Source organism: Bos javanicus, chromosome 11 (genome assembly GCF_032452875.1).
Source record: "Bos javanicus breed banteng chromosome 11, ARS-OSU_banteng_1.0, whole genome shotgun sequence".
Taxonomy (NCBI): Eukaryota; Metazoa; Chordata; class Mammalia; order Artiodactyla; family Bovidae; genus Bos; species Bos javanicus.
In genome coordinates, this window is record NC_083878.1 from 43,201,715 (window position 1) to 43,212,010 (window position 10,296).

Below are 10,296 nucleotides of genomic sequence, written 5' to 3' on the forward strand. Positions count from 1 at the left end.
AGCCCATGAGCCACAACTACTGAGCCTGTGCTCTAGAGCCCAGGAACTGCAACTACCGAGCCCTCCGAAGCACAGCCCATGCTCCACAAGAGAAACCACCACAATAAGGAGCCCACACACCACAACTAGACCCACAACTAGAGAAAAGCTCGCATAGCAGTGAGGACCCAGCACAGCCAAAAATTTTAAAATAAATAAATAAACAAACTGCAAATACACACACACACACACACACACACACACACACATACACACACACGTGAAATAAACTCTCCAAGACAGCATTTCGGTTTTACAAAGTGGTTGGAGACACCTCCCACTTTTATTTATGTAAAGAATGGATGTGTTTAAAAGTTAACTTTGGTCCTTTTAAATGGGTGAAAAGAAGCGCCTGAGGTAGAAATAGGCCTTGTGATTCACCTTCAGTTTAAAAGTGCTAATTTCTGCTTCTCGGTGCCTTTATAACAATTTGTCCCAATCTGTAACATCAGAAAGCAGCTTTTCCGGTGAGAGGGGAGGAGAGGAGAGGGCCATCCCCTCGCCCTGTAAGCGCCCCTCTCCTCGGACGCTGTCCAAGAGGGAGGCAGAGAAGAACAATCTGCAGGCGACACAGAAGCGGAGGGGCACCGCTGGTCAACAGTTCCTTCTGACGGAACACCCAGCATGGCCTGTCTCCTCTTGCACTGGGGCCTGAACGCACCTTCACCAGCCCTCTACACACTGGCTAAGCAGGGGAGAGGACTCGCTCTGGAAAAAAGCCATTTGCTGTCTCATTCCTCATCTCTTCCCCAAAGCAGCATTCATATAACATAGAATTGCAAAGTTGGCCAGAAATGGGAACAAAATTGCAATTCAATGGCTTTTTTTTTCCATTTTGTAAAATAATGGTAATAAATTAAATAATCAAAATATTTAGCTGTGTAAACTGGCTTCTGCCACTTGTGCAGTTACTTCTTTTCATGAGGAAGATTGCTTTACATACCAATAGGTGTTTTTTAAATTATCTCAATGCCTATTTAGACATGCTGCTCCAGGAAGGTCTTCCAGTTTTGTTCAGTTGAAATTAATATTTGCTAATAAAAGAACTGTCGGGACTGTGAAGTAAACATTCATGTACCCAAAAGAACAGACTTTCCAATTTTCATTTGTGTGGTGTCCCTCTGCCCCAGTCAGTCATCCACCCTGTGTGGCCACAGCTCTGGCCAGAGTTGGACATCAAGCTCAGGGTGACAGCGCCCTCCTGAAACACAGGACATAGAATATTGAATTCATTCGTTTTTACCAGCTCTGTATGCTCCCAGCAAAAACAAAAACAAGGCGTGGGCTGGATTCTGCATTTACCCATAAAGTTTAAGGTGTTGGCTTTAAGAGCAACTGTCAGAAGGTGATTGTACTATAACCCATGAGGATAAGGGGGGCGACTCCAGAGGAAAAACTCAATCTCACACCTACTAAATTTTCATATTTATTTCAGGCATAAATGGATTCTAAAATTTTGTGGCTTAAGGAAAAAAAATAATAAAAGTTCAGTGAACACAGTAGAGGCTGGAATGCTGAGACATTTCAGCATGGAGATGTAGAAGCAAAGGTAGGGTTGTGGAGCCGACCTGGGTGTCTGTTCATGATCAGGGCTCAAACCAAATGCTGCCCATGGGATTATAAGGCAAGAGCAATGCCCCAGACCTACCTGGACCTTAGGTTCTCTTCCCGGGCCTTCTCTCCTGCCTCTGCCTTCCTTGCTCAGGAAGGCTCACACAGTCATTGAAAAATCGAGATTTTGAAAGATTTTCAAGGATCACCAAGTCAATCACTGAGAAGGAGAAAAATAAAAGGGAAAGAGTTGAGCATCACATGCGAGGGGACGTTCAATTCAAACAGCTCCTGGGGAGTTACAATTCTCCTTACAGGCTGAACAGTGGGTGCCTATGTGCCGCTGGCAAGCCCACAGCAGTTTAAGGCAATATTTTGGTCAGCAGGTGTAGACCCCAAATGAACAGTGGTTTAAGACCTGGATTGTGAGAGGCAGACATGAGCTGAAATTAGACGAGCATTCTCGGGCTATTATTTAACATTCTACATATGTGAGATCCAGAATGAAAGAATGAGAATTATCTTAAAATCCCTGCTAAAGCAGGGCCTGCTTTCTCTAGGCAATCTCAAGCTTTAGTAGTTCAGACAGATTCTCTAGCTGACAATTAATATTAATGGGTAGATTTCACAATGTGGCATTATCACACGGGAGATGGGTGGGCACACCATCTGGGTTTTGGCAGGTATTAGATGTAATCAAAGGGATTACTTGGCTCAGGGAGAAATAGAAAACCTTGGGTTTGTTTAGTCTCTTTCCTCTTTTGTTTGGATGCAGCTCTAGGTGTGCTTAACTATTTTCCCCTTGTCCTTTATTTGTGGTCGGGAACATCTCCAGGAGAAAACAAAACAAAATAAAAAGGGATGGACAACCCACAAAGATCGTTTGGATATGGAATTATGACCCATTTTCCCTTCTCACTAAAAATTCACCAAATATTTATTCCATGCCTACTGTGGATAAGGAGCTCTGCCAGGACACCTCCATCAGCTTTAGTTCAAACAAAACGTCAGTGTTCACAGGTCTATTTCTGGATACCATAGGTCAAAGGGCACACTGAGTCCTCAAAAGATAATACACAATTTCTTGATCAATTTTTGCCCCCTTCCCTCCATTTGTCTCCATTCCCCACCCACCCACACACATACACACAGACATATACACACACAAGAAAGTATTTAGGAGATCAAGTGCTTTCCCAGTGATCCAGTGGTTAAGAATCTGCCTGCCAATGCAGCAGACACAGATTCGAACCCTGGTCCAAGAAGATCCCACATGCCATGGGGCAGCTAAGCCTGTGCACCGCAACTACTGAGCCCGCTCTAGAGCCTGCAAGCCACAGCTACTGAAGCCCACACGCTCTAGAGCTTGTGCTCTGCAACAACAGAAGCCACTGCAACGTGAAGCCCGCACACCGCAATGAAGAGTAGCCCCCGCTCACCACAACTAGAGAAAGGCTGCAAAGAGCAACAAAGACCCAATGCAGCCAAAAAAAAAAAAATTCAAAGGGAGCTTCCAGCTCAGATTTTAGAAAAAATAATCATTTAATTGGATTGCTTATTGGAAACATTCAAGGAACTAGACCAAGGAGCCTACACAGGTGTACATGTTTATTTTCAGTAAAAATAAACAAAGTTGTTGGTTGGTTAACACTAACACTTGATTAGGCAGTCTCAAGGTACCAGAACCCTTCTGATTGCTGCTGCAGGTAAACGTGTGAGTCTTACACTGAACTATGCTCTGATGATGAGTGCGAAGATGGCATGCAACCCAAGACATCCTACTCATGAAGAAGCACTTCTAACCCTCCGGTTTCCCTGTGGGACTGTCCTGCATCCCACAGATACATGCCCCGGGGACCCACAAGGCACTGTCTTTGCTCCATAGTCATCACCCATCCAGGGAAGACGGCAGCACCATCACCCCAGCCGTCACTGGCTGGTGAAGCAGCCCTCACCTGCAGGCCCTCCTCTGCACCTCATCGCAAGCAGACAGGACCACAAAAGAACCCAGGCTCTGTCAAGGTTACTTCTGGGTCTGATCATCTTGTCCCAGGAAACCCAGCATGTAGGATGTGTATACTTAGCCCTTTATTACAGGATGGTGATTATGACCCCCAATTTTCTGTAAACATGGCCCAAGGCTGAGACCACCTTGTCCCATTTGCAACAGTAGCAAGACAATACAGGATCCATTTCCTCTTTGCCTTCTTTACCATGTCACCTTACCACAGACAGTGCATCCTCAAGCAGCTCCCTAAGCAGCTAAAACAAACTCAGCTGACACCACTGTCTGTCTCCATCAGCTACTCCCAGGCATCTTTTCAGGTACAACAGGCATACACTCCACGCTTCATTTGAATTTTTATAAAATTGTGTTCTTAACAACACAACTGCATATTCAACTGCCCGGATCCACTTGAGATCTTAAAGCTGCATGTCCAAGAGGCTAGCAATTGACCTACACACACATCAGCACAGGTGGCTTTGGAAATGTAGGTTCATTAAGATTAAAGACAATGAAGAATTCAGTTCTTCAGCCACACTTCAGGCATGCAATTGTTACATGTGGCTGCTACTGCTGTGACTGCTAAGTCATTTCAGTCCTGTCCAACATGTGGCTAACAGCTACCAAATACTGGACAGGGAAGAGGCCGAACACTTTCATCATCACAGAAACTTCTACTGGACTGTGAGGCTAGAGGATGTGAGGACAGAAGAGGGAAGTTTTCTCAGAGCCTGCAGAGACGAGCTTGGGGAAGCCAGGCCTCATGCTCATGGTTTTCACTCAAATCCACTCAAATCTAAATGCCAGCATTTCCTCTGCAGACGTGACACCCAGAATTTCAATGGGAAGTGAAGCGGGCAGTGGTGAAAAACCTCCACGGTGCAGAATTCTGGGGCAAATTCTTTGCTAAATTCTGGGGGAAATTCTTTGCTAACGGGTGGAAGGGAAAAGAAGCTTCCTGGGCAGGCATTCGAGGACGGTTCACACTCCCGCGCTTCCAGCTTCTCGACCATGACCCAAGCTCAGCTGTCGCGGGTGTGAGGGCCCAGGACTCGGGTGGATGCCCGGCTGGCGCCGCGTGCGTCCAGCAGCCTCCCGCCGTGTCCTTTAGCACGAGGGCGGGCAGCGCGGGACAAAGGCTCAGGCAGGCGGCAGCTGCCAGGTTCGGCGCGCAGAGGCGGCCGCGGCCACCCGGGGCGCCGGCCGCCTCCGCGGCCCCGCGAGGGAGGCCGGGCGCCCGCCTTTGTCTGCGGCGCGCCGAGGGCCGGGTCCGCAGGAAGCGCGCGCCATCGTGCGGCCGGAGTCTGGCACTGCGCCCCTGGAGGCGCTGCGCGACCCTCGCGCGGCTGGAACCACCGAGCTTGGCCGGAATCCTCGTGGGGACCGCGGTGTGATTCCGGAGGCGACTGCTAGACCCGCTATGGCGCGTTCTATTAGATCATGCTGTGTGTTAGGGAAACACATGACCACTCTTGATAAAGGCAGCTGAGCCATGGCCAGCAGAAAAGGTAGAGGAAAGTGGACACACTTGTCTATGTACGATGAAAAATATCCAATAGCTATGATCACTAATATTTGTTAATATAGTTGCTTGCATATGCATGGAATGGAATATCTCCGGAATGTCGCAAAAGAAACTGGTTACAGTACTTTGCCCTGGTGACCTAAGGGACTCATGTGTCTAGGGGATGATTATGAGAGGGTGGCTCCTGATCCTTTGGACTTTCATAGGATGTACATGTATTTCCTGTATGAAACTAAAGCATTTAATAATATAAAGAAATGGTGGATAGAATGTGTCTGTGGTGTGTACCACGTGCAAATGTGGAGCCAAAGAGAAGTAAATATAGTCATTAAACATTCCAGGTACTGCTCTCTGGAGACCCTGGGTCTCCAGGGACAACTCATCAACTACCAGAAATGGAATTAACCATCATTTTCTATGTAATCTGGCCAAGCACAGGTTTTCTTATCTTGAATGACCCTGTTCAGCAGGTGAGTCTCTTGGAGTCTTAGTGAGGATGCAAAATGTGTCTTGTCTCTTTATTGACTAAACTCCTCTCACATAATTTTTGTCTCAGAAAATGCTCACTGGGGGAGATTAGCAGAAAAGGAGTAGTTACCCTCTGACTTATTTTGTTTAATTTTTTTTTTTCGGTGGCACCGCATGGCTTGGGGGATCTTAGTTCCTGACCGAGGGATCAAATCTCAGGGCCTCGGCAGTGCAAGTTCAGAGCCCTAACCACAGAATACCCCACTGACTTATTTTAGGAGGCAGGAGTGGAGTTGAAGTTCTCAGAAATGATAGTCTATCTCCCTCCAACCTAATCTTCTAACCAGTTAACCCCACTTTTCAGCATGGATTCCAACAAATTTAACCTATGAGGCCACATACCAAGTTAGAGAGCTTCCCAGGTAGCGTAGTGGTAAAGAATCCACCTGCCAATGCAGGAAACCCAAGAGAGGTGGGATCGATCCCTGGGTCAGGAAGATTCGCTGGAGGAAGAAATGGCAACCCACTCCAGTATTCTTGCTTGGGAAATCCCATGGACAGAGGAGCCTGGCGGGCTAGAGTCCATGGGATCCGAAAGAATCAGACACAACTGAGTGTGCACACACACACACACCAAGTTAGAATTGGTTATACTTAAGCTCCTTCCACTCTCCGCAGCCTTGACTCTGTGACATACTTGCAGACGTGGGCCTTATGAGATGGCCCCAGTCACTTAATGGGCCCCTGAGAGCATTAAATCCAGCCAAGGATCTCTACATGTGCACCAGGCCTAGAGCTCCCCCAGGTAAGAACCACATCATTACCCTCTTGGTGAATCAGGGTCAGGTTCAATTTTGTTGAACCGAACTCTAAGCTGGTTCTTTATTGACCAGGAAGTGTTCTATGAGGTCACAGGAAATGATGGGGCACACAGATTGTCATCCTTGCAGTTGGGATGAAAGACGTGTGGGCAACAGAACTGGCTTTAGAGCCTGAAGGATCATAAGGAAGACTTAAACTGCATGGTAAATGGGGGCAGCTAGAGTCCTGAGAGCAGGGAGAGCAGGGCCAGGAAGGCCTCACCTGGGAGAGAATCCACCTGGGCTGGGTAGAGGGGAGTATGTGTATACATATGTATACACATGTGTACCCGTGTGGGGGGGCATGGGCACATGTGTATGGTTGGGTCTGGACAGTGAGCACTCAGGAGCCCTGCTTCGCCTGCCTGCTTGGAGCAGATGGGCTAATCTGAGGAGCAGGTAAGAACTTCTTGACTCACTGCCGTGCATGCATGCATATAAGTCGCTTCAGTCATGTCCGACTCTTTGCTATCCTGCCAGGCTCCACTGTCCATGAGATTCTCCAGGCAGAATAACTGGTATGGGTTGCCATGCCCTCCTCCAGGGGATCTTCCCAACTCAGGGATTAAACTCGTGTCTCTTATGTCTCCTACACTGACAAGCAGATTCTTTACCACTAGCACCACTGGACTCAGAAATCTCTCAAACACAGAAGGGAGGTGGGAAGGGGAAACTTGAAAGGACAGCAAGAACTTGATCGGCATTTCCTCCACAGTGAGGGAGGGCATTCTGGGTGCATGTAAGAAGTGCACGAGGCAGGAGGCAGTCATGCTGGTTTTCCTGTTTTCTCTTTAGAACTCAGGGTGGGTGTGTCCTTCCCAGGTCTCTCTTGGACCTGCTTTGCCCTGCTTCCGGTGGGGTAGACCAAATAAATTGTAATAGTAAGGAGCCCACTGCTTGGAAAATCTGCCCAACAAACTGGAATGCACTTATAAAACCCTTCCCTTGGGAAAAGGGCCAGTTCCACACGCAGGGGCTTCTGAGCCAGATCCACTTTTTGAGCACCCACTGCCAGCAGGCATGATCTTCAGTTTGCTTTGTCGGGATCCCTGTGACCTAGGGGCTTCCCTGGTGGCTCAGACAGTAAAGAATCTGCCTGCAACCCAGGTTCAACCCCTGGGTCCGTCCGTCAGATCCCTTGGAGAAGGAAATGGCAACCCACTCCAGTATTCTTGCCTGGAGAATCCCATGGACAGAAAACTGAGCAACTGGCACTTTCACTGTGACCTAAGGAGGGTAGCAGTGGACCCCACTCTCTCCACAGCTCCAGAGAAGACAGCATTTCCACACCACCATCAGTGTTTGGATGGACACGATCTTGGGAAACTGCTCACTAGTCGTGTTTTCTGCCTTGGTAAGTGGTTAAGATGCCTCTTGCCTGAATCAAAGCTGATGGACCATGTCAGGAGTCAGAGACGTCCTCCAGCCCCTAACCACTCCATATAACCTTCCTGTCTGCTCTCAGAAGAGAAGACTGTTGCTGTTGGCTCCTTGAGGAAGACTTGGGCCCCAGTGCCTGTCTTCCAGGTGGGGAAGCCCTTTGTCCTCTCCATGGGGGAGCCAGGAATCTTCAAAGGCTTGCTCTGGGCTCCCCCTGGGCTCCTGGCTCGTGGGAGGCCGAGGTTGGTGAGAATTAATTGTAAAGTGCATTGAGAGGCACAAATGAAAACCAGTCCCGCGGCGGAGAGATTATTACTGTTGGCAATTTGGGTTTTCTGAAATAGCTCTTAGGATTATGACTGTGGCAGCCGAAACCCCAGAGGTGAGCTCAAGGCTGATAGATTTTTGAGTGGCCCCATTTTGCTCAGCCTCCCTGAAGGTGAGCGAGACAGACCGGGTCCTGAGCTGGGTTGGGCTGGGAGTTGAGACCCCTCCAAGGGCTGCAGATGCAAGGCAGCTGAAGGCTGACCCCCACGTTCTTGAGAGAGGGTCCCCAGACTTGCCAGCATAATTTCCTTCTCACTTCACTGTTCCCTTTCCCGTCTGAACTGGCAGGTGACCTACGGGGGAGCCGCGTGCAAATTGATTCGGAGGCGATCGATGGCTAGGGGCGCGGCCCAGCTCGCTGCCGTGTCACTGATCCTCTCCAAATCGATTCACACACCGTTTCTTCTCCGCACACCTGCCACGTCAGATGGAGAGGCATCAGTGAAGTGAGAAGAAAATCATGCGTTCCTTCCTTAGGTCTGTGTTGCCGCCACAGCCGCCACGGAGCCGGCTGCTCCTGGCTCTCCACGGGCTCCCTGGCCGCCAACACGCACCTCGGGGAATTGGGTGTCCCTTCCATGCACATGGAGGAGCAACCCAGGAGGCAAGGGAGCTGCCCGGATCCTGGCCTTGGCACCACCCCACGGAGGCCTCTGAATCACCAGACCACCAAGATCCCCCTCTCCCACCACACAGGGCTCCTAGGGCCTTTGCTCCCAGCTTTTTGTTTACTCTCTTCAAAGACCATTGTGGACCAACCTATAAACAGACCACTTACTTGTTGGAGCCAGAGTCATTCAATATTTGAAGTCAGTTCATCTGAATGAATTCATGCATCCATTCATCCACTGGACCAACCTCTGTAGACGCCCCCAACCCCAGAGCACCCAGTGCTGCCCTGAGATCAGGCTGGCTCCTCAGGCTTCTAAATTATCACCAAAACAATCCGCTTTGGAGAAGACAGACCAAGGTCCTAGGAGCACCCAAGAATAGCCTGAGCCAACATAAATCAGAGACCAAGTCAAATAATGGAAAGATTCCTGCAGCAATTTAACGCACACCTCATCGACTTACTGCAGTTCTGTTAGTCCCCTCACTGTGTTACTGGGCTGCTAGGAGATGACTTTGCACAGAGAGAAACAGACTGTCACTAAGCACAGTTCTTTCAGAGCAAGACTTTCTCAATGAAGGAAGCAGTGCATTTTACATTCTGGTGCAAACAGTTCTTAAATCTGTGCTTTGAGTCAGGACCACCGAATTCATTAGTGCTGCAGTCCAGGGGGTCGTGAAGAGTCGGACACGACTTAGGCGACTGAACAAAAACACTGTAGGCATAGTGCTTTGGCCCCCAAACACTTTTAGGGACTCTGGTAGGCTGAATAATGTCCTCCTCCCCCAAGAGGACCACATTCTAGTTCCCAGAACCCATGGACATGACATGGCAAAAGGGACTGCGCAGACGTGATTACACTAAGGAGCTTGAGATGGGGAGATGATCTGGATTAGCTGGGTGGGCCCCAAATAATCACAGAGGCTCTTATAAGAGGGAAGCAGGAGAGGAAGGGTTAGAAAAGGAGATGGAATGATGGAAGCAGAGTTCAGAGACTCAGAGAGAGGTTTGAAGATGTTCATCTGCTGACTTTGAAGACAGAAGAGGCACAAGCAACGAGATGCACACAGCCTCTAGAATCTCAACACGACTTTCTCCAGGAGGAGCCAGACCTGCCAACACTTTGACTTCAGCCCAGTGAGACAGACTCTGGACTTCTCACCTCCAGAACCATAAGATAATAAATTTGTGTTACTTGATGCTGCTAAATCTGTGGTCATTTGTTATAGCAGCCATAGGAAACTAACAAGAAGAAGTGAAGTCGCTCAGTCATGTCTGATTCTTTGCAACCCCATGGACTTTAGCCCACCAGGCTCCTCGGCCCATGGGATTCTCCAGGCAAGAATACTGGAGTGGGTTGCCATTTCCTTCTCCAGGGGATCTTCCCAACCCAGGGATCGAACCCAGGTCTCCAGCATTGCAGGCAGACGCTTTAGCCTCTGAGCCACCAGGGAAGCCTTGTTAGGAAACTAACAAGGGAGTCCACAAAAATGTTTTGGCTTCTTTTCAGAAGAAAAAAGAATGAATTTTT

The 10,296-nt window shown here is 48.8% G+C and overlaps 1 long non-coding RNA gene across 1 annotated transcript; it reads right to left on the reverse strand.

Annotated features, from left to right (window-relative positions):
• Window positions 1–284: 284 nt before the first annotated feature.
• LOC133257037 (uncharacterized) lies at window positions 285–9,496 on the reverse strand. The gene is made up of 3 exons (XR_009739380.1): window positions 8,934–9,496; window positions 1,688–1,810; window positions 285–1,240 (listed from the first exon to the last, which is right to left on the reverse strand). It is a non-coding gene; the product is annotated as an uncharacterized LOC133257037 (long non-coding RNA).
• Window positions 9,497–10,296: the final 800 nt, after the last annotated feature.